General features: G+C 38.1%; 1 protein-coding gene and 1 pseudogene across 1 annotated transcript in view; both read right to left on the bottom strand.

Moving 5' to 3' along the window:
* Nucleotides 1-23,856, bottom strand: part of KLF8 (KLF transcription factor 8) — a 373,193-nt gene that overhangs the window by 316,339 nt on the left and 32,998 nt on the right. The gene's annotated exons all lie outside the window — the stretch shown is intronic.
* On the bottom strand, nt 1,316-22,979 carry LOC134760896 (aspartate aminotransferase, mitochondrial-like; annotated as a pseudogene).

The raw sequence follows: 23,856 nt of genomic DNA, 5'->3' as shown, positions 1-23,856 counted from the left end.
ATTTTTTATTAGTGATTCAATTTTGGAAGTCTTTATTGGTCTGTTCAGGGTGTCAGTTTCTTCTGGGTTCAAACTTGAAAAGTTGTGTATTTCCAGGAATTCACCCATATGTTTTAGGTTTTCTAATTTGTGTACATAGGAGTGTTTGTAATAGTCTCTGGTGGTTTTTATGTATTTCTGTGGGGTTGTGGTAATGTCATCTTTGTCATTTCTGATTGTGTTCATGTGGATCTTTCCTCTGTTTTTCATGTGTCTAGCAGTCTATCAATCTTATTTATTCTTTCAAGAAACAAACTTTTGGTTTCATTGATGTTTTGTATAGATTTTGTGAGTGTGTGAGATAGGGTCTCACTCTGTCACCCAGGCTGGAGTTCAGTGGCACAATCTTGGCTCACTGCAACCTTCACCTCCCAGGCTCCACCAATTCTTCCACTTCAGCCTCCCAAGTAGCTCAAACTACAGGCAGTCACCATCACATTTGGTTAATTTTTGCATTTTTTTATACAGGTTAAGTTTCACCATGTTGCTCAGGCTGGAATCAAACCCCTGGGCTCAAGTGATCCACCTGCCTTGGCCTCCTAAAGTGCTGGGAATACAGGTGTGAACTTGTATGAATTTTTGCATCTCAATTTCATTCAATTTAGCAATGATTTTTGTTATTTTTCTTTGGCTACTTTTGAGGTTGGTTTGCTTTTTTTCCTCTAGTTCCTCTAGGTGTGATGTTAGGTTGTTAACTTTAGATCTAACTTCTCGATGTGGGTGTTTAGTGCTATAAACTTTCCTCTTAACTCTGTTTCAGAGGTGTCTCAGAAATTATGGCATGTTGTATCCCTGGTTTCATTAGTTTCAAATAATTTCTTGATTTCTGCCTCATTTACATTGTTTACCCAAAGGTCATTTGAGAGCAGGTTGCTTAATTTCCATGTAATTTTATGAGTTTTGAGAGATCTTCTTTGTATTGATTTCTATTTTTGTTACATTGTGCTCCAAAAGTGTAGATGGAATAATTTTGGCATTTTTAAAAAAATTGTTGAGAATTGCCTTATGGCCAAGCACATGGTTGATATTAGAGTATGTGTCATGTGCAGATGACACGAATATATACTCTGTTATTGGGTGGAATATCCTGTAAATGCCTGTTAGGTACATTTGAACAGGTATCCAGTTTACATCCCAAATATCTTTGTTAGTTTTCTGCCTTTATGATATGTTTAACACTGTTTGTGGTGTGTTGAAGCCTTTCACTATAATTGTGTGGTTATCTTGATCTCTTCATATGTATCCAAGAACTTGTTTTATGTATCTGGGTGCTCCAGTGTTGAATGAATATATATTTAGAACTTTTTTTTTTTATTTTTTGAGTGGGAGTGTCTACAGTAACTTTATTGTAACAGAGAAGCCAGGCTGCAATAAGTCTACATGATTAGAGCAGATAGAGTGCTTCTTTCCGAAGGGTGAAGCTTGATCCCAGCTAGCAGCACATAAAGCCTAGAATATCCTATTTCCTGGTACTGCCCTGTGCCACCTGACTCATGATGTGAAATGAGTGACTGCACAACTACATTCAACAAAGGGAGTAGGTCCAACTGGGCAGAGACAACATCTCAACAGAAGACAAATATACAATCATTGAAGAGGATGCTGAGATAAAGTGCAGTTACCTACTCTCCACTATTCTTTGCTGAGAAAGGTGATGGTAAGGCATCAGCAGAAAATTATGTTCTTTATTTTTAAATGAATCCCAACAGGATGGGGTTGATGATCAATCAAGCAGTAGAATGGAATGAAAATCTACATTAGTTAAAAATCTTTGTGCATAAGGAAAAAAACAACAATGACAAGGGAGAACAGAGAGCCTTCTCTTTTTCTTAAATAAGACAGAAAACAACATCTTTTATTTTCCTTGCTGTAATGTCAGCATACTCATTGGTTTTCATAAAATGCAATTTCTGCAATATGGTCTCTTGTTAAGGTTGCTCCATCGTGGGAGGACAGACACAATGCTGACTGTTCATGATAGAAGTAGTTCTTCTCTCAAAGCTTCCAATGTGTGCTATTTCTCATGAGGAACCCTGACACCGTATTACACTTCAGTTAAAGCTTCTGAAATATTGCAATGGCATAACTGACAGGTTTTTTGGTGTGATGACTTTCTTGCATGTATAAACTCTTTGAGAAAAGTTGGGAGATAAAAGGACAGGGGAGAGTTTGGTTTAGAGCCACAATGTTCCAGATACCAAACATGGATGCCTCTGCCCTATGTCACTACATGTTCTTTTCTGAGAAACATTCAATTGCTGAGTGTTGTTACACAATGCAGCTGAAAGAAATGTTCTACTCACCACCATCCACCCTCTGTCATCCTCTGTGTGAAGCTCCCAATAGCAGACACTGAAGACAGAAAGGTTGTTTCTGTTTCCTTGCACCAGTGATATTACTTGGTGACCTGATGAAAGGCATGGGCAAGGTAGCCCATGTTGCTGAGGGTGACCCCTGCCACAGAGATGTGTCCATCTTCTGCCATGTAGATGGAGAACTCATTGGTCAGCTGCTCCACCTGATCAGGCTTTAGCCATGTGAAACAAAACATGCCAATTTTGTCAGTTATGTGTTGCCAGATGTGGGTAGAACCCTCCTTCTTGAGGTTGGAGACCAGCTGAGTCCGCATGCTAATGATGTGGTTGGCCATGCTTTTCACTTCTTGCAACCATTGTTTTTGCAAATTTGGGTGTTAAGAATGGTAGAAGCAATCTGGGCTCCATTGAGGGGAGGAATATAATACATGGGACGCATCAAGATCTTCAACTGCTGACTCTACATTTTTGGCTTCATCTGTATCTTTGCAAAACACAGTGAAGGCTCCCACACACTTGCCGGATAACTCCATGTTCTTGGCTTATGATTGGCAGAGACAAAAATTAATGCTGTTTGATGAAGTGGCGCACAGCCCAGGCATCCTTGTTACAATCATCACTAGCAAACCCTTGCTAGGCCATGTCAAAGAATGCAAAGAGATTATTTTTCTTCACCACTGTTGCTATTTCCTTCCACTGCTCTAGACGAGGTTCCACTCCCATGGGATTATGGGCACAGACATACAGAAAAACCCTTTGCTCTGGTATTTTTGAAATGTCCTCCATACGACCTGTGAAGTCAAACACCAAGTCTTGGGGTTGTAGTAACAATAAATTTGTAGCTGCATGCCAGCATCCCTGAAGATGGGTGTGTGATTTCCCCAGGATGGTTTGGACATCCTGGCTGAGCTTAAAAAATCTTTGCAGAAAACTGGCTCTGATCCTTAAGGTCGCAGTTCCAGAAATGGTATGCACAGTGAATAACCAGACATTTTTCAACACTTCACTATTCTCACCCAGGCTAGTTCTGCAGATGCCGTGCAAAATTCAGCCAGTCCCCCAATGGGCAGGTATTCTTTGTCCAAATTTTCTGTGGCAATCTGGGCCTCTTCCTTGTTGACATTAAGCAGCATGTAAGGCTTTCCATTATCATCCCAGTAGACACAAACTCCCAGATTCATCTTTTTGCTATCGGTGTCTCTCTTAAAGGCTTTGGTGACTCCCAGGATAGGATCTGGAAGTCCCATCTCCACACAGGTCCACCAGGACCTCTGGCAGAGGCCGTGGTGGTGAGGCCTGGGTGGAAGGTAGTGGGGATCCTGGAGAGGACATGGCTGGAGTGCAGCAGGGCCACGCTGGACAGTAGGAGGGCAGTGGGCAGCCACAGGACAGAGTGGAGGGTGAGTGGGCCATATTTAGAATTGTTAGGTCTTGTTGAATTGAATGAATTGAACTTTTATCATCATGTATTGCTTTCCTTTTTTTTTTTTTTATCATTGTTGGTTTAAAGACTATTTGGTCTGAAATAAGAATAACAACCCCTACTCTCTTTTGCTTTCTGTTTCCCTGATAAACCTATCTCCATTCCTTTACATTGAACCTATGGGTGCCATTTCATATGAGATGGGACTCTTGAAGACAGCATACAGTTGTGTCTAGCTTCTTTATCCAGCTTGATACTCTGTGCCTTTTAAGTTGAGCATTAAGCCACTGTAATTTCAAGGTTAATCTGATATGTGAGAAATTGGTCCTGTTATCATGTTGTTAGTTGGTTGTTAATGTAGACTTGATTGTATAGTTCCTTTATAGTGTCATTGGGATATGTACTTAAGTGTGTTTTTGTGGTGCCATATACTGGTATTTCATTTCCACGTTTAGCATTCCCTTAAGAGCTTCTTCTTCTTTCTTCTTCTTCTCCTTCTCCTTCTTCTTCTTTTCTCCTCCTCCTTCTTCTTTCCTCCTCCTCCTCCTCCTCTTCCTCTTCCTTTTTTTTTTTTTTTTTTTTTGGCAGAGTTTCACTCTTGTTGCCCAGGTAGGAGTGAAATGGCATGCTCTTGGCTCACCACAACCTCTGCTCCCGGGATCAAGTGATTTTCCTGCCTCTGCCTCCCAAGTAGCTGGGATTATAGGCGTGCACCACCACGCCTGGCTAATTTTGTATTTTTAGTAGAGACGGGGTTTCTCCATGTTGGTCAGGCTGGTCTCGAACTCCTGACCTCAGGTGATCCACCCACCTCAGCCTCCCAAAATGCTGGGATTACAGGCGTGAGCCACTGCACCCAGCCAAGGACTTCTTCATAGGCAAGTTTACTGAATTCTCCTATCACTTGCTTGTATGAAAAGAATCTTATTTCTCCACTTATGAAGCTTAGTTTGGCAGGGTATGAGATTCTTGGTAGAAATTTCTTTTCTTTAGTGATGCTTATAGGCCTCCAATGTCTTCTGGCTTGCAAGTCTCTGCTGAAAGACTCACTTAAGTTAGCTTAATGGGGTTCCCTTTGTACATGACCTGCCCTTTCTTTCTAGTTGTGTTTGTGATTTTTTTTCTTTCATGTTAACTGGAGCATCTGATGACTATGTGGTTTAGGAATGGTCATCTCCTATAGTAATTTGCAAAGTTTTTTTGTTGTTGTTTTGTTTTTTTTTTTTTTTTTGCATTTCCTAAATTTGCATTTCAATCTCTCCAATGAAGTTGGAAAAAATTTCATGGATCGTATCCTCAAATATGTTTTCCAAGTTGCTTGCTCTGTCTCCATCTCTTTCAAGAATGCAATATGTCATAGGTTTGGTCTCTTTACATAATCCCATATTTCTTGGAGGTTTCATTCATTTTTATTCTTTTTTTATTCTGACTGCATTGATTTGAAGGTGCAGTCTTTGAGCTCTGAGATTTTTTCCTCGGCTTGGTCTATTATATTATTATTAGAATACTTCCAATTGCATTCTAAAATTTCTTTAGTGAGTTCTTTATTTCCTAAAATTGTTTGGTTCTTTCTTAAAATAGCTACATCATCTTTCAACCCCTGGACCATTTTACTGTGTTCCTTAGAATGGGTTTCTACCTTCTCCTGTATCTTGATGAGCTTCTTTGCCATCCAGATTCTGAATTGTATGTCTGTCATTTCAGCCATTTCAGTCTGGTTAAGAACCATTGCTGGAGAGCTAGTGTAGTCATTTGGAGGTAAGAAGACACTCTGGTTTTTAGAGTTGCCAGAGTTCTAGCACTGGTTCTTTATCATCTGTGTGGCCTGATGTTTCTTTAATCTTCAAAGTTGCTGTGTTTTGGATGTGGCTTTTTATTTGTATATTCTTCCATACTCTTGAGGGTTTGAATGTGGCATAATTTGGTTTTAGTCTATTGGCTTCATTTCTAGATGCTTTCATGGAGCCAAGGCTTAGCTCAGCACTTTTGGACTGCATACTCTTACCTGAGGGATTGGGACCTGGCCTACAGCTTTGTTCTCTGCTTCCTTGAGGTTAAGCACCAGCTGCACTGGTGGGGCCAGGGTTTCCCAGTCTTTCAGCAACAACAGTCTGATGGAGTCTGTTGGCAAAAGAGCTCTGGCAGGACAGTGGTGAGCCCCCTTGCACACGTGCATCAGTAGGGTAGCAGGGGTCCTCACACATGTGCGTGTCAGTGGGGCAGTGGTGGGTCTGTGCACATGTGTGTGACTGCAGGTCTGCCTGTATGCATGCACCAGAAGGGACAGTGGTGGGTCTGCCCATACCGTCTCTCTTCTATGAATGTATTTAATTATATTTTCTTAGAGTTGACAAGAACCTTATCTATTCCTACTCTCTAATCAGTGCTTAAATCCTCTCTATAATATTTGTAACAAGTAATTCATTTGCTGTTGCAAGATGTTCTAGACTACTTTCAGTAATTTTTAGTCATTCCATTTCTGTTCTGTCTATCCCACCAGGCAGGGCATTCTGATTGAATGAAGCATATCTCCATGCATTTATAACAGTAAAAATATGCTTAACCAGGGATTTAAAAATTGAAAAGGCCCATTTATTTGGGTATAGGGAACAAAAAGAAAATAAAATAGCAAAAATTACCCATCCCCCATTTTCTCATTTCCGAATCCAAGGAGAAATTCTCACAGCCTGAGAGTCCTTCTTCAGATAAAATATGACTGGTTAAAGGTATAAAACCTCTTGTAGCAGGCCTTGGTTGATGCTGCAACAGTGTCTCACTTCCCCCACTGCCCAACCCAGTTTATATTACCTGACTTCTTATAAAGGAAATAATGAGCAAGTTAAGCTGAGTCTCATAGCATCATCTGAAATGAAATATGCTTTTAAATAGTCTTATTTCATGGCTGGTATTCAAAGTTTCTTCTATTCATACTGCATGTCTGTTCATGAGAACAAGAGCCAGATCTTAGCTGATCTTTTTCTCTTACATCTGTTACATCAGAAGTGGAGCAATACTAAGTGGTCTTAGTATTCCTAAGACCCTGTCAAAGGAGTAAGTGTCAAATTATTATAAGCTAATTTATTTTATCTGGCTAAACATAATATGATTTTATTTTTCTATTCCTGCATCTAAAGCTTCCTGGATGTGTAATCTTGAAAAAGTTATTTAATCTCTCTATGCATTAATTTTCTCATCTGTTAAATGAGAATAATAATAGTGCACACTTTATAGGGTTGTTATAAATTAAATTAGTTTATGATAAACACTTAATGCCTGGAACATAGTAAAGCCTCATTATGTGCCATTATTATTCCCAAAATTGATAAATTTAATAATATTCTGCATATAAATATTCTGTGATTTTCTCATTATCAACCTCCAAAGTTACATAATTATAAACTAAACTTTAAAAAATATCACCAAGCAATTAACAATGAATAATCTGAAAAAGGAAATTAAAGAAACAATTCCATTTACAATAGCATCAACAATAATAAAATACTTAAGGATAAACTTAACCAAGGAGGCAAAAGACATGTGCACTGGAAAATACCAAACATGGCTGAAAGAAAATAATGAAAACACAAATAAATGGAAACACATCCTGTGTTCATAGACTGGAAGACTTAATATTGTTAAGAAGCCACTACTACTCAAAGCAATCTACAGATTCAATGCAATCCTTATAAAAATCCCAACAGTAGTTTTTGCAGAAATAGAAAAATTCTTCCTAAAATTCATGTGGAATCTCAAGGGACCCTGAATAGTCAAAGCCATTTTCGAGAAGAACAACAAATTTGGAAGCTTCACAGTTCCTGATTTCAAACCTTAATATAGGTTACAGTGATAAAAACACTGTAGTACTGGCATAAAGACAGAAAAATATACCAATGTAATACAATAGAAAGCCAAGAAATAAACTGTTACATATATGGTTAAATGATATTTGACAGGGGTGCCAAGACCACTCAATGAGGAAAGGACAGTCGCCTCAACAAATGACATTAGGGAAACTGAATAACCACATGCAGAAGAATAAAACTGGACCCTTATCTTATACCATATACAAAAATTAATTCAAAATGGATCAAAGACCCAACAACCCAAAACTATAAAGTTCCTAAAAAAAACACTGGGGGAAAGTTTCATGACATTGAACTTGACAATGATTTCTTGGATATGTCACCAAAAGCATAGGCAATCAAAACAGAAATGGACAAATGGAAGTACATCATACTTAAAAACTTATGTATCAAAGGACATGATCCAAAGACTGAAAAGGAAACTTATAAAATGGGAGAAAATATTTACAAATAAAATATCAGATAAAAGGTTAATATTCAGAATCCATAAAGAATTCCTGCAACTCAACAACAAAATGTGAAATACAAATGGGCAACTGACTTGAATAAACATTTCTCCAAAGATGATACACAAATGACCAATAAACATATGGAAAGATGTTCAACACCACTAATCATCAGAGAGATTCAAATTAGAACCACAATGAAATATCACCTCACCTATTAAAATATCTATTATCAAAAGAAAAGCAGAAAATAACATGTATTGGTCAGGATGCGGAGAAACTGGAACCCCTGTGCACTGTTGGTAGGACTGTACACCAACAGTGGTACAAGCCTTATGGAAAACAGCATGAAAGTTCTGCCCAAAATCAAAAATAATACACCACATGATTTAGTAATCTCACTTTTGGGTGTATATACAAAAAAAATCAAAAGCAGAGTCTCAAAGACATATTTGTATACCTATGTTCACAGCAGTTTTATTCACAATAGCCAAGAAGTAGAAGCAACCCTAATTTCCACTTATAGACAAATGGATAAACAAAATGTCTTTGAATTAGTGAAGGTTATCCAGAGAAACAGAACAAATAGCATATAGACAGATAGACAGATAGATAGATAATAGATAGATAGATAGATAGATAGATAGATAGATAATAGATATATATTTATTAGAAGGAATTGGCTCATGTGATTAGGAAGGCTGAGAAGTCCCATGATGCTTATACAGATGAGATAGGTAATATATATGAGTAAACTGGCTGAGTGGGAACTATTGAAACTTGTCAGTGCATATCTCCTCTAAATGGATGGAGAAATAGAGCTCCAATATCACCATAAAAGCTGAAAATTCTTATCCTTATATGGAATTTCTTGACTTTTAAATATTGGCAACTCATTGGAATAAAATAAAAACACTGTATGATTTATGTTCTAAAGCTCCTATATTCATGTATTCAATCATGTAGTGAGTATTTCTTGATCACCTACCAGGTGCAACTCTAGCAGCTAAGGATACAGCAGTGAAAAAGGAAGACTCTGTCCCTGTCTTCATAGCCCTTAAATTCTAAATATCAGAGACAAAGTCTTGGTATAGAACCTAACGAAATGCTGAGCAATATTGGGTGCCCAATCAGTACTTGAGCTTAATTAACTCAACAGCCTGAATTTTCTTACTCAATTATTATTCCCATAAAACATGTTTTGTTTGCCCAATTTATACCCCAGAAACATGGCAATGTACTCCTAAGTGCTTCCACTATAGCTTTTTCAATACACAGCAGTGAGAGTTACCTTTAAAAACATAAAGCAGATGACATCACGCCTCTGCTCAAAACCCTCGTATGGCTACCATCACACATACAGTAAAACTTGGAAATCTTTATATTTGCTTACAAGGCCCTTCACGATCAGATCTCCTGACTCTTCTCTGACCTCATCTCCTACTACTATCACACATGCAGCATTTTAGTCACAGTGGCATTTTTTACTATTCTTCAAAAACTCTAAGAACTCTCCTGCCCAGGACTTTTTTGCTTGCTGTTCTTTCTTCCTATAATTTTTTCACCCAGGTCCTTGGCATGGCTTGTCCTTCTTGTCATTCATTTGTCTGCTCAAATATCACCTTTTTTCCTCTTTAACAGCCTTGTTGAGTTATATGTACTATAAAGTTCATTAGCTTTAATAGTATAATTTAATAAGTTTTAGTAAATTTGAAGTTGTACAACTCTCACCACAATCCAATTTTATAACATTTCCATTACTTTAAAAAGATCCCTCGTGTACATTTGCAGTCTTCCCTATTCTTACCCACAGTCCTAGTCAAACATTAATCTACCTTCTGTTTCTGTTCTGAATATTTCATATACATAGAATCATACAACATGTGGTTTCTTACATCTAGCTTCTTTCACTTAGCGTTAATGTTTTAAGGTTCATCCTGCCCACTATTGAATATTATTCCATTGTGTGGATATATTATATTTTGTTTAACCATCTGTCAGGTGATGAACATTGAGATTTGTTCTGCTTCTTAGCTATTATGATTAATCCTGCTGTGAACATTCACATGTAAATATTTTTGTGGATATATATTTTCATTTCTCTTCAGTAGATACCAATATGTGGAATTGCTAGGGCACATGATAAATCAGTTTCATCTTTTGGAGGAATTGTCAAACTCTTTTCCAAAGTGACTGGACTACTTTACATTTCCACAAATAATGTTTGCAGATACTGATTTCTCCACATTCACAACACTTATTTTTCATTTTTTTCTATTATGGCTATCCTGGTGAGTATAAAGTGGCTTCTCATTGTGGTTTTGTTTGCATTTTCCTAATGACTAAGGATGTAAGGCTTTCTTTCATATGGCCATTTGAATATCTTCTTTGGAGAAATGTTTATTCAAATCCTTTGTCTATTTTTTTGTGTGAAGTATATCATTTTAATATACAGGATCAGGAATTATAATGACATGGGATTTCTCACAGAGACCCAGCTTCTGTTGATCCTTTCCTTGTAGTAAGATGGTTTAAAGAAACAAACAAAACAAGTAAGATGTAGCTATTTTAATCTCTGGTTGGAGAAAAGTATGTTCATTGCAGCACTATTCACAATAACAAAGGCATGGAAACAACCCAAATTCCCATCAATGATAGACTGGATAATTTAATTGGGTTATCTGTCTTCTAATCACTGAGTTATAAGAGTCCTTTATATATTCTGGATATTAGACTCTTACAAACAGTATGATTTGCAAATATGTTTTCCTATTCTATGGGTTACTTCACTTACTTGAGTTTCTTCTGGAGCACTAAAGTTTTTAATTTAGAAAAAATATACATATGCATATATATATACGTATATATATATAATTTGATTGTTTGTTTGTACCTTTGGTGTCCTATCTAAAAAAGCATTGCCTAACCCAAATAACAACATTTACGTTTATGTTTTCTTTTAAGAATTTTATAGTTTTTGCTCTTTACATAATTATATGTATGGTATGAGGTAAGGATCCAATTTTTACATGTGGGTATCACGTTATCTCAGCACCATTTGCTGAAAAGACGATTCTTTATCCCATTAAATTGTTTTGGCCCTTTAATGAAAATCAATTGGCCATAGACACATGGGATTATTTCTGGGCTCAATTCTATTCCATTTATCTATATGTCTAACCTTATGCAAGTACCACGCTATCTATTAACATAGCTTTATAGCAAGTTTTGAAATTGGGAAACACTAATCCTCTAAATTCTTTACAAGTTTGTTTTGGATATTCTGGGCCCTTTGTATTCAAATATTTATTTTAGGGTCACCTTATCAATTTCTGCAAAAAAAAAAAAAAATCCACCTGGGATTTTGAGGGATTGTGTTGAAGCTGTAGATCAGTTGGAGGAGAAATGCCATCTTAAAATTGAGTATTCTCATCCATGAACACAATAATCTCTTCTTAGAAGGTTCCTCTGACTACTTTATTTACAATAGCTCAATGGGGCATCCTCACTTCCTGTCACTTTGTATCCCTGTACCCGGCTTTAATTTGCCTTGCAGCACTTACCACTACCTAACATTATTTGTTTCTCTGAATACTTTGCTATATACTCCTCAAGAATGTGAGCTCCAAGATGTCAGGCAGGAACTTCATCTTGTTCACTACTGTACCTGTAGTGTGATGTTTGATACACACTTGAACAACTACCTTATCTATGGAATGAATACCTAAGCCCTTAAAGTCAAGAGTACTAGAAAGTGTAATCTTTGATAATGATTAGGGCACTGAACTCAGACTCACGTGGGTTTGAAATCTGACTTCACCACTTAGTTGTTATGTGAGTTTGAGCAAATCACAATCTCTATGCACCTCAGTTTTCTCATACAAAATATGGGGATATTAATAATGTTCACGTCATAAGTTCAACTGAGATAATGGCATTAATGCATTTATCACAGGGCCTGGCCCACAATAAATAATCTTTAGGTATTTGTGATGTGTTATAGAGGACATAAGTAAATATTAGCAGTCATAGTACCAGTGTCATCTTTAATCCCTGTGGGAGGCTGAATGAGGACCTTCCCCAAAGAAGCCCACATTCTAATCCTGGGAATCTATGAATATGCTACCTTACATGTCCAAAGGAATTTTACAGATGTGATTAAGAAAGGTGAAATTGCCAAATTATCCTAGATTACCTAAGTGGGTCCACTGTAATCACAAGAGTCCTTATAAGAGGAAGGCAAGAGTCAGAGAAGATGTGACAACAGAGAGGTGGAAGTGATGCAGCCTTGTGCCAAGGAACATGAGTAGCCTCTGGAAGCTAGAAGAGGCAAGGAAACAAATTATTTCCTAGAGCCATCAGAAAGAATGCAGTATCCAACACTTTGATTTTAGGCATTCTGACCTTCAGAACTATTAGATAATAAATTTGTGTTGTTTTAATCCACTAAGTTTGTGGTAACTTGTTACAGCAACAATAAGAAATTAATGTAGTCCTTTTTAATGTTTTCTAAATAAATGAATAAGTGATTGGAGTCTGTTATTTAAAAGTATTTTTCTCTTCAACGTTTGCTGAAGGCTCTGTTCGTGGGCAACATATGGTCTCCAGTCACCTCCTCACTTTGCTCTAAAAATTGTCCATTACACATCTTAATTGTCAATTATTCCCCTGTTTGAGAAATGAATGAAGGCAATAAAAATTGCAACAATGACAAAAAAATATTTTTCCCTCCAAGAAATAGCTTACCAAATTATAGCAGGGAATGTCCTTGATATAAATGGATGGACTAACTGTTATCTTACTCAGCCAGGGTACAACCAAGAACTAAATAACCACTTGAGGCTCCCTCAGAAACACAACTCCAAAGCCATGATTTTCAGCTGCAGCTGTGCATCTGAGTCACCTGGGGCAATTAAGAACAATCCCAGTGTCCAAAGTGTGACCTACACCAATTACGTCAGAATGTCTAAGGATTGGGACCCAGTTATCACTATTTTTAATCCATGCCCCTCCAAGGTGTTTCCAAAGAGCAGCCAAGATTGAGAAAACCACTGTTCCTATATATATATATATATATATATATATATATTTTTTTTTTTACCAGATCTTTTAAGGTCCGTAAGCAGTCCTCACCCCCTCCAAAGCCATACGATATGTCCACATCATTAGCCACCAAGACTTGGAACTTCTTGAAGCCTCCTTCAATAGCCAAGAAACAAAAAATAATTCTCCCAGTCAGAATTTATCTCTCTTGCTCTCCTCATTCTTTCTCTCTCCTGGAGCTTTGCATATCCCCATAGACCTATCACAATCTCTTTTTTTTCTTTCTTTCTTTCTTTTTTTTTTTTTTTTGAGACGGAGTTTTGCTCTTATGTTGCCCAGGCTGGAGTGCATTGGCATGGTCTCAGCTCACTGCAACCTACACCTCCCAGGTTCAAGCGATTCTCCTGCCTCAGCCTCCCAAGTAGCTGGGATGACAGGCGCCCCCCACCACACCCGGCAAATTTTTGTATTTTTAGTAGAGACAGGGTTTCACCATGTTGGCCAGGCTGGTCTCAAACTCCTGACCTTAGGTGATCCACCTACCTCAGCCTCCCAAACTGCTGGGATTACAGGCGTGAGCTACCGTGCCCAGAGCCCACAATCTCTTACATACAACAAGCCTTCAATACATATTTACTGAATTGACCCAGCAGTACTTATTGCCATTTTAGTCTTTATGACTTTCTGTGAGTGTTACAGAAAAAGTCTTTCTGGAAACTCTATGAACTCCCAACTCACTTTTATGGCAGATAACCTTGAACTATCACTGCAGGACAAATGATAGACCTCTGGAAAGAAGGAAAGTAAAGGCCAATGGCAGTGTCATAACATGACACCAACTGATGGTACTTATTGGTAAGTATATTTTAAATATAAACTAGTGCAATTTAATTCAGCTCAGTAAGTATTAAGTGCCTACCTTATGCAAGATTTTCTGTTAATCTTTGTGGGAGACACATACACAATATCTCTACCCTCAAGTTACTTTCAGTCTAGCAGGAAGAGATTAGGCAAGTATATTTATAATTGTAAGAAACAGAAAAACAGGAAAAGTGCCATAAGAGAGGTTCAAAGTGTCACCAGGGCATGAAGAAAAGTTTGGAGATAATCCTTACAGAATTAGTAGGATTTTTCCAGGGGCTTGCCTAGACAGGGTGATACTGGTGGAGGATTAATAACTATCACTTAGTGTTACTGTGCAAAGAGCATTCATGCATAAACTCATTTAATCCTCAATAACAGCCCCCAATGATTTAGGTTCATTATCATCACCTTTCCTTTCGAGAGGAGGAGACTGAGATTCTGAAATGTTGAGCAACTTGCTTAAGGTTATGCACAGAAAATGAGTGGTAGAAGTAATACTTGAATCCAGGTCTGTTTTACTCTAGAGCCTTTGCTTTTAACTACTACATAATGCTGCTTTCCCTGATACTCTAACTGAGCCTCTAACTACTCATATTGCTGGTGGCCACTCTGAAATCTCCCGCTCTCTGCAGCACTAACTCATGACAACCAGCTCTTCTTCTTGGTGAAACATTACACCTCTCCATTAGATGTGCCACATGTTCATCTGTTCAAACTCTCAGCTGAGGATATCCTCATGCAGGTGGCCAGACTTTGGAAGGCAGTGTTCCTCTGGAACACTGCAGAAGGACATAATGACTATTCATAAAGAGCCAAAATACTCCAGTTCCAAAATTAAGGTAGGTATGTAAGCTACATTACTTAAGTAGAGAAACTAATGGTTTTAAATCATGCTTTAATACTCCAGTTTGGAGACAGTTGTCATTTTATAATAATAATTGGCATATTATACTACCACTCAAACTTTAACATAGCATTTTACAAACATTGATTGCTTACTTCCTGGTAATAAAGTTAACTTTTCCCATATTCATTTTGTCCCAGAGCATTTGTCCCAGGAGAGTCCTGCAGGCATCAAAAGCTAAAGCTTCTTATTTTCTTTTCTTTTCTTTTCTTTTTTTTTGAAACGGAGTCTCACTCTGTCACCAGACTGGAGTGCAGTGGCACAATCTTGGCTCACTGCAACCCCTGCCTCCCGGGTTTAAGCAATTTTCCTGCCTTAGCCTCCCGAGTAGCTGGGACTACAGGCGCCCACCACCACGCCCAGCTAATTTTTATATTTTTAGTAGAGACAGGGTTTCACCATGTTGGGCAGGATGGTCGTGATTTCTTGACCTTGTGATCCACCCACCTCAGCCTCCCAAAGTGCTGGGATTACAGGCATGAGCCACCATGCCCGGTGCTTCTTGTTTTCTTGTCTGTGAGCTAAACCAAATAAACCAAATAAATGCTCCAGAAACCTACCCCTTCCCAATTATTATCAACAGAGCATCCTCTACAAAAGTTGAATAACTTGACTAATTCTTTTAAAAGCATCACACACACACACACACACACACACAGAGCATATGAAACCTGCCCACCAACTTGGGGCAAAACACATAGGTTTACCAAGGTCAAAAACAGTGAAGCCCTGGAGAAGTCTGCATTTGTAACAACAGTGCACGGGGCCTGGGAAAATGAGAAGTTGATTAATCAATAAAATATACTAACAAAGATTGGTTGAGTGTTAAACCACAATGTTTGCTTAAGCCTAATTTCAATGTCTTGATGTATTTGCCTTGCCCTGTAAAGCAAGAGTTACTCTAGCCTGACTAAAAGACATTCATCTAAGACTAGTATCATAGAAGATAATTTGAGAGTTCATACGCTAGACACATGAAAAAAGGGAACTGTCTAAAAGGACTTTTCCACTGATGATCTATTTAAAAATGCCATTGCCACAACTGAATAATTATTGCTAGAATAACAGCTAATGCCTGTGGAGTGCTTACTAAGTACTAGTATTTTACATGTAAGAACTCATTTTATAGATGTGGAAACTGACACATTGGGAAGTTTAGTAAGTCACATGACAGTAAAAGAGTAAGAGCTAGGACTCAACCTCATAACTGTGTGGTTTCAAAGTCTGATCTTATAACTACTACACTAAATTGTCTCCCACTATATTGCAAGAGTGGTGATGGTATGATCTAATGGGCTCCAAAAACCTGTTGGTGATGTCTTGGTGGCCTTAAATGCTATGGGGTAGAACAGATTATAAAGAAATATTAAACAATAATCTGTAGACATGTCTGCAGCATCTATGGTGACTTTCGCAAGTTGAAAAGGTCCTCAGTTGCTACATGCTATATATGGTATGATATGTAACAACTGTTTTAAAGTATCTTTCTGCAATTGTAAGAACTTCTTAATTGGGAATAAATCAGGTCTGAGACATTCCAGGTAAAATGATCTTCTACAACAGGAGTGGGCAAACTATAACCTTGGCCAATTCCAGCTCTGTAGCTAGTTTCTGAAATAAAGTATTATTGGAACACAGCTATGCCTATTTGTCTATGTATTATATACAACTCTTCACTTTAAAAGGGTAGAGTTGCATTGTTGCAATAGAGACCATATGGCCTGAAAAGCCTACAGTTTTACTGGTCATTTACAGAAAAACTTTGCTGACTTGTCTTCTACATTAACAACTTCTAGTGTGAGTGTAAAGAGTCGAGAATGTTAACCAGCTAATTACTGGTATTCCTTAAAAAGAAAATGAACTAGTTAAAAAATAAATCTGTTTGCAAGCAGACTATCTTATTTGCTGGCATATGAGCTATACTTCCCAACTTCCAGCACCAAAAATGTATGCAAATATTTTCAACGTCTAATACACCCATATAGTGAGTAAAATACATAAAATAATGGACGGAGTTATTGGCACAAATAATTTCTCTACATCTTATTGTACCTCTAGCAAAAATGTACACTGTATTTTCATGAGAAAAAGTTATCCTTCTAGAAACTACTTTAAACACACTTAATACTTTTTTAAAAGAGGAAATGTTTTTTAAAATATTGGGGCATGTCTTATACACACCTAAGAATCTTCTACATTATAATATACAGTATTTATTTTGCAAGGCTGATTAGAGCTCAACAGAAAGTCATGAGGGGTTAGACTTAGGCACAAAACTCAAAGAAAAAGTTTAATTTGATTCTGCTCTGATCCCCAACACTCAAGGAGTCTATTCCTATGGAAGGAACATTTCTATCAAAAAGAAGAAAACAAAAACAGTAAATTGGTCGTTGAACAAACAATTCCTAGAGTTCAATTCATAATTTTATCTGCAAACATCAGGGTTCACTCCCCTTGAAACCTCTACCCCATCCAGCAACCAGACTCCATGTGTGCAGGGTAGATTAGGAATGAGGTTCCAGAGATTATCTGAGTTCTCAAGGGAAAGCAGACAGCTGCAAACACAATGTTCCAAAGAAGTTGTTTTTAATTACAGCCACGTAGAATGCAGCTGAAAGGTGAAAGCAGATGAAAACCAGAGCAGTAAGCCATTGGCTTTCCTCCATAGCCTTACAATGAACAACATTTGCATCCCACTTAAGTTTTCACCTTCTAGAGTTTCTTCCTTCCCCAAGGCCCATGCCCTCTTCACTGCCTTACCAAGAGCTAGCAGGAAGTCTCTGTGGCTAATTATTTTACCAAGGATAAGAAGCGAAATCCGAAGTTAAAATTCAGCTGCTAGTCATCAAAAACCTAGTCACCACCTTTCTTCTCACCTCCCCCCATGAATAGACTCATCAAACCAGTGAAGGCTTCTCATCTACCAGACTTTTAAATGTTGGGGTGTCCTAGACTCAGTCTTCAAATCTCTTTTCTTCTCCATGTACACCCTTTCTTTGGGTAATCTAATCTAGTACCGTGTTGTTAAATACCATCTCTAAGCTAATGACTCTCAAATTTTTATTTCCAGCCATGCTGTTCTAGTGCTTCCACTTGGATATCTAATAAGCATTTCAAATTCAATATGACCAGCACTAAACTCTTTGTTTTAGTTTCAAAATTCACTCCCCTTCTTCCTCATCTCAGTAAATAGCACCACCATCTGCTCTGTCACTCATGCCAAAAATTAAAAATAATCCTTCGTTCTTTTCTTTCCCTTGCTGCTGCATTCATTCCATTAACAAGTCTGGTCAACTCTGCTTCCAAAATGGATTCTGACTCTGTCTACTTTTCTGTCTCCACTGTTACCATCTAAGCTCAAGAATTATCTCTTTCTTGGGCCACAGTCTCCCAACAGGTCACAGGCATCCACAGAACATGCTGATATGCTTAAAATGTTTCAATGTCTTGGTGCTTTAAAGAACTCTCATAACAATTCTCCATTACTTGATCACTATGCACCAGCCACATTGAACTGCTAGCTATTCCTCCAACAGTCTGAGCTTGCCTTCAATTCAGGGCCTTTGCACTTGTCGGCTTCTCTGTCTGACATGCTCATCTTCCATATTTTCACATGTCTAACTCTTTTCCATTATCCTAGGCACCAGCCTAAAGACGGCCTAATATAAAAACATCCCCATGCAACTCAATCAAAACAATCTTCATTCCATATACGTTCTAGTCACTCACACTTCATTATCCTGATTTATTTTCATTATAATAGTGACCATAAGCTGCAATTATCTTGCCTATGCATTTGTTGACTAGATTCTTTTTTTTTTAATTTTATTATTCTTATACTTTAAGTTTTAGGGTACATGTGCACAACGTACAGGTTTGTTACATATGTACACATGTGCCATGTTGGTGTGCTGCACCCATTAACTCATCATTTAACGTTAGGTATATCTCCTAATGCTATTCCTCCCACCTCCCCCCGCCCCACAACAGTCCCCAGTGTGCGATGTTCCCCTATCTGTTTCCATGTGTTCTCATTGATCAATTCCCACCTATGAGTCAGAACATGCGGTGTTTGTTTTTTTGTCCTTGATATAGTTTGCTGAGAATGATGGTTTCCAGCTTCATCCATGTCCCTACAAAGGACATGAACTCATCATTTTTTATGGCTGCATAGTATTCCATGGTGTATATGTGCCACATTTTCTTAATCCAGTCTATCATTGTTAGATATTTCGCTTGGTTCCAAGTCTTTGCTATTGTGAATAGTGCCGCAATAAACATACGTGTGCATGTGTCCTTAAGGCAGCATGATTTATAATCCTTTGGATATATACCCAGTAATGGGATGGCTGGGTCAAATGGTATTTCTAGTTCTAGTTCCCTGAGGAATCACCGCACTGACTTCCACAATGGTTAAACTAATTTACAGTCCCACCAACAGTGTAAGTGTTCCTGTTTCTCCACATCCTCTCCAGCAACTGTTGTTTCCTGACTTTTTAATGATCACCATTCTAACTGGAGTGAGATGGTATCTCATTGCGGTATTGTTTTGCATTTCTCTGATGGCCTGTGATGAGCATTTTTTCATGTTTTTTTGGCTGCATAAAGTCTTCCTTTGAGAAGTGTCTGTTCATATCCTTTGCCCACTTTTTGATGGGGTTGTTTGTTTTTTTCTTGTAAATTTGTTTGTGTTCATTGCAGATTCTGGATATTAGCCCTTTGTCAGATGAGTAGATTGCAAAAATTTTCTCCCATTTTGTAGGTTGGCTGTTCACTCTGATGGTGGTTTCTTTTGCTGTGCAGAAGCTCTTTAGCTTAATTACATCTCATTTGTCAATTTTGGCTTTTGTTGCCATTGCTTTTGGTGTTTTAGACATGAAGTCCTTGCCCATGCCTATGTCCTGAATGGTATTGCCTAGGTTTTCTTCTAGGGTTTTTATGGTTTTAGGTCTAACATTTAAGTCTTTCATCCATCTTGAATTAATTTTTGTATAAGGTGTAAGGAAGGGATCCAGTTTCAGCTTTCTTCACATGGCTAGCCAGTTTTCCCAGCACCATTTATTAAATAGGGAATCCTTTCCCCATTTCTTGTTTTTGTCAGGTTTGTCAAAGATCAGATAGTTGTAGATATGCGGCATTATTTCTGAGGGCTCTGTTCTGTTCCACTGGTCTATATCTCTGTTTTGGTACCAGTACCATGCTGTTTTGGTTACTGCAGCCTTGTAGTATAGTTTGAAGTCAGGTGATGCCTACAGCTTTGTTCTTTTGGCTTAGGAATGACTGCAATGCAGGCTCTTTTTTGGTTCCATATGAACTTTAAAGTAGTTTTTTCCAATTCTGTGAAGAAAGTCATTGGTAGCTTGATGGGGATGGCATTGAATCTATAAATTACCTTGGGCAGTATGGCCATGTTCACGATATTGATTCCTCCTACCCATGAGCATGGAATGTTCCTCCATTTGTTTGTATCCTCTTTTATGTCATTGAGCAGTGGTTTGTAGTTCTCCTTGAAGAGGTCCTTCACGTCCCTTGTAAGTTGGATTCCTAGGTATTTTATTCTCTTTGAAGCAATTGTGAATGGGAGTTCACTCATGATTTGGCTCTCTCTCTGTTACTGGTGTATCAGAATGCTTGTGATTTTTGCACATTGATTTTGTATCCTGAGACTTTGCTGAAGTTGCTTATCAGCTTAAGGAGATTTTGGGCTGAGACAATGGGGTTTTGTAGATATACTATCATGTCATCTGCAAACAGGGACAATTTGACTTCCTCTTTTCCTAACTGAAAGCCCTTTATTTCCTTCTCCTGACTGATTGCCCTGGCCAGAACTTCCAACACTGTGTTGAATAGGAGTGGTGAGAGAGGGCATCCCTGTCTTGTGCCAGTTTTCAAAGGGAATGCTTCCAGTTTTTGCCCATTCAGTATGATATTGGCTGTGGGTTGGTTATAGATAGCTCTTAATATTTTGAGATACATCCCATCAACACCTAATTTATTGAGAGTTTTTAGCACGAAGGGTTGTTGAATTTTGTCAAAGGCCTTTTCTGCATCTATTGAGATAATCATGTGGTTTTTGTCTTTGGTTCTGTTTATATGCTGGATTACATTTATTGATTTTCCTATGTTAAACCAGGCTTGCATCCCAGGGATGAAGCCCAGTTGATCATGGTGGATAAGCCTTTTGATGTGTTGCTGGATTTGGTTTGCCAGTATTTTATTGAGGATTTCTGCATCAATGTTCATCAAGGATATTGGTCTAAAATTCTCTTATTTTGTTGTGTCTCTGACAGGCTTTGGTATCAGGATGATGCTGTCCTCATAAAATGAGTTAGGGAGGATTCCCTCTTTTTCTACTGATTGGAATACTTTCAGAAGGAATGTTTCCAGCTCCTCCTTGTACCTCTGGTAGAATTCGGCTGTGAATTCATCTGGTCCTGGACTCTTTTTGGTTGGTAAGCTATTAATAATTGCCTCAATTTCAGAGCCTGTTATTGGTCTATTCAGAGATTCAAATTCTTCCTGGTTTAGTCTTGGGAGGGTGTATGTGTCGAGGAATTTATCCATTTCTTCTAGATTTTCTAGTTTATTTGCGTAGAGGTGTTTAAAGTATTCTCTGATGGTAATTTGTATTTCTGTGGGCTCGGTGGTGATATCGCCTTTATCATTTTTTATTACGTCTATTTGGTTCTTCTCTTTTTTCTTCTTTATTAGTCTTGCCAGCGGTCTATGAATTTTGTTGACCTTTTCAAAAAACCAGCTCCTGGATTCATTGATTTTTTGAAGGGTTTTTGGTGTCTCTGTTTCCTTCACTTCTGCTCTCATCTTAGTTATTTCTTGCCTTCTGCTAGCTTTTGAATGTGTTTGCTCTTGCTTCTCTACTTCTTTTAATTGTGGTGTTAGGGTGTCAATTTTAGATCTTTCCTGCTTCCTCTTATGGGCATTTAGTGCTATAAATTTCCCCCTACACACTGCTTTGAATGTGTCCCAAAGATTCTTGTATGTTGTGTCTTTGTTCTCGATGGTTTGAAAGAACTTCTTTATTTCTGCCTGCATTTAGTTATGTCATTCAGAAGCAGGTTGTTCAGTTTCCATGTAGTTGAGCGGTTTTGAGTGAGTTTCTCAATCCTGAGTTCTAGTTTGATTGTACTGTGGTCTGAGAGACAGTTTGTTATAATTTCTGTTCTTTTACATTTGCTGAGGAGTGCTTTACTTCCAACTATGTGGTCAATTTTGGAATAGGTGAGGTGTGGTGCTGAAAAGAATGTATATTCTGTTGATTTGGGGTGGAAAGTTCTGTAGATGTCTATTAGGTCCGCTTGGTGCAGAGCTGAGTTCAATTCCTGAATATCCTTGTTAACTTTCTGGCTCATTGATTTGTCTAATGTTGACAGTGGGGTGTTAAAGTCTCCCATTATTATTGTGTGGGAGTCTAAGTCTCTTTGTAGGTCACTAAGAACTTGCTTTATGAATCTGGGTGCTCATGTATTGGGTGCATATATATTTAGGATAGTTAGCTCTTCTTGTTGAATTGATCCCTTTACCATTATGTAATGGCCTTCTTTGTCTCTTTGGATCTTTGTTGGTTTAAAGTCTGTTTGATCAGAGACTAGGATTGCAACCCCTGCCTTTTTTTGTTTTCCATTTGCTTGATAGATCTTCCTCCATCCCTTTATTTTGAGCCTATGTGTGTCTCTGTGCGTGAGATGGGTTTCCTGAATACAGCACATTGATGGGTCATGACTCTTTATCCAATTTGCCAGTCTGTGTCTTTTAATTGGAGCGTTTAGTCCATTTACATTTAAGGTTAATATTGTTATGTGTGAATTTGATCCTGTCATTATGATGTTAGCTGGTTATTTTGCTTGTTAGTTGATGCCATTTCATCCTAGCCTTGACGGTCTTTACAATTTGGCATGTTTTTGCAGTGGCTGGTACCGATTGTGTCTTTCCATGTTTAGTGCTTCCTACAGGAGCTCTTTTAGGGCAGGCCTGGTGGTGACAAAATCTCTCAGCATTTGCTTGTTTGTAAAGTATTTTATTTCTCTTTCACTTATGAAGCTTAGTTTGGCTGGATATGAAATTCTGGGTTGAAAATTCTTTTCTTTAAGAATGTTGAATATTGGCCCCCACTCTCTTCTGCCTTGTAGGGTTTCTGCCGAGAGATCCGCTGTTAGTCTGATGGGCTTCCCTTTGTGGGTAACCCGACCTTTCTCTCTGGCTGCCCTTAACAGTTTTTTCCTTCATTTCAACTTTGGTGAATCTGACAATTATGTGTCTTGGAGTTGCTCTTCTCGAGGAGTATCTTTGTGGCGTTCTCTGTATTTCCTGAATCTGAATGTTGGCCTGCCTTGCTAGATTGGGGAAGTTCTCCTGGATAATATCCTGCAGAGTGTTTTCCAACTTGGTTCCATTCTCCCCATCACTTTCAGGTACACCAATCAGATGTAGATTTGGTCTTTTCACATAGTCCCATATTTCTTAGAGGCTTTGTTCATTTCTTTTTATTCTTTTTACTCTAAACTTCTCTTCTTGCTTCATTTCATTAATTTCATCTTCCATCGCTGATACCCTTTCTTCCATTAGATCTCATTGTCTACTGAGGCTTGTGCATTCGTCACTTAGGTGTCATGCCATGGTTTTCAGCTCCATCAGGTGCTTTAAGTACTTCTCTGTATTGGTTATTCTAGTTAACCATTTGTCTAATTTTTTTTCAAGCTTTTTAACTTCTTTGCCATTGGTTCAAACTTCCTCTTTTAGCTCGGAGCAGTTTGATCTTCTGAAGCCTTCTTCTCTCAACTCGTCAAAGTCATTCTCCATCCATCTTTGTTCCATTGCTGGTGAGGAGCTGCGCTCCTCTGGCAGAGGACAGGAAGTCTGATTTTTAGAGTTTCTGGCTTTTCTGCTCTGTTTTTTCCCCATCTTTGTGGTTTTTATCTACCTTTGGTCTTTGACGATGGTG

The sequence above is a fragment of the Pongo abelii genome, chromosome X (assembly GCF_028885655.2).
Source record: "Pongo abelii isolate AG06213 chromosome X, NHGRI_mPonAbe1-v2.0_pri, whole genome shotgun sequence".
In the NCBI taxonomy this organism is placed as follows: domain Eukaryota; kingdom Metazoa; phylum Chordata; class Mammalia; order Primates; family Hominidae; genus Pongo; species Pongo abelii.
Note: the sequence above shows the minus strand (reverse complement) of the source record. Positions and strands in the feature narration are given on the sequence as shown.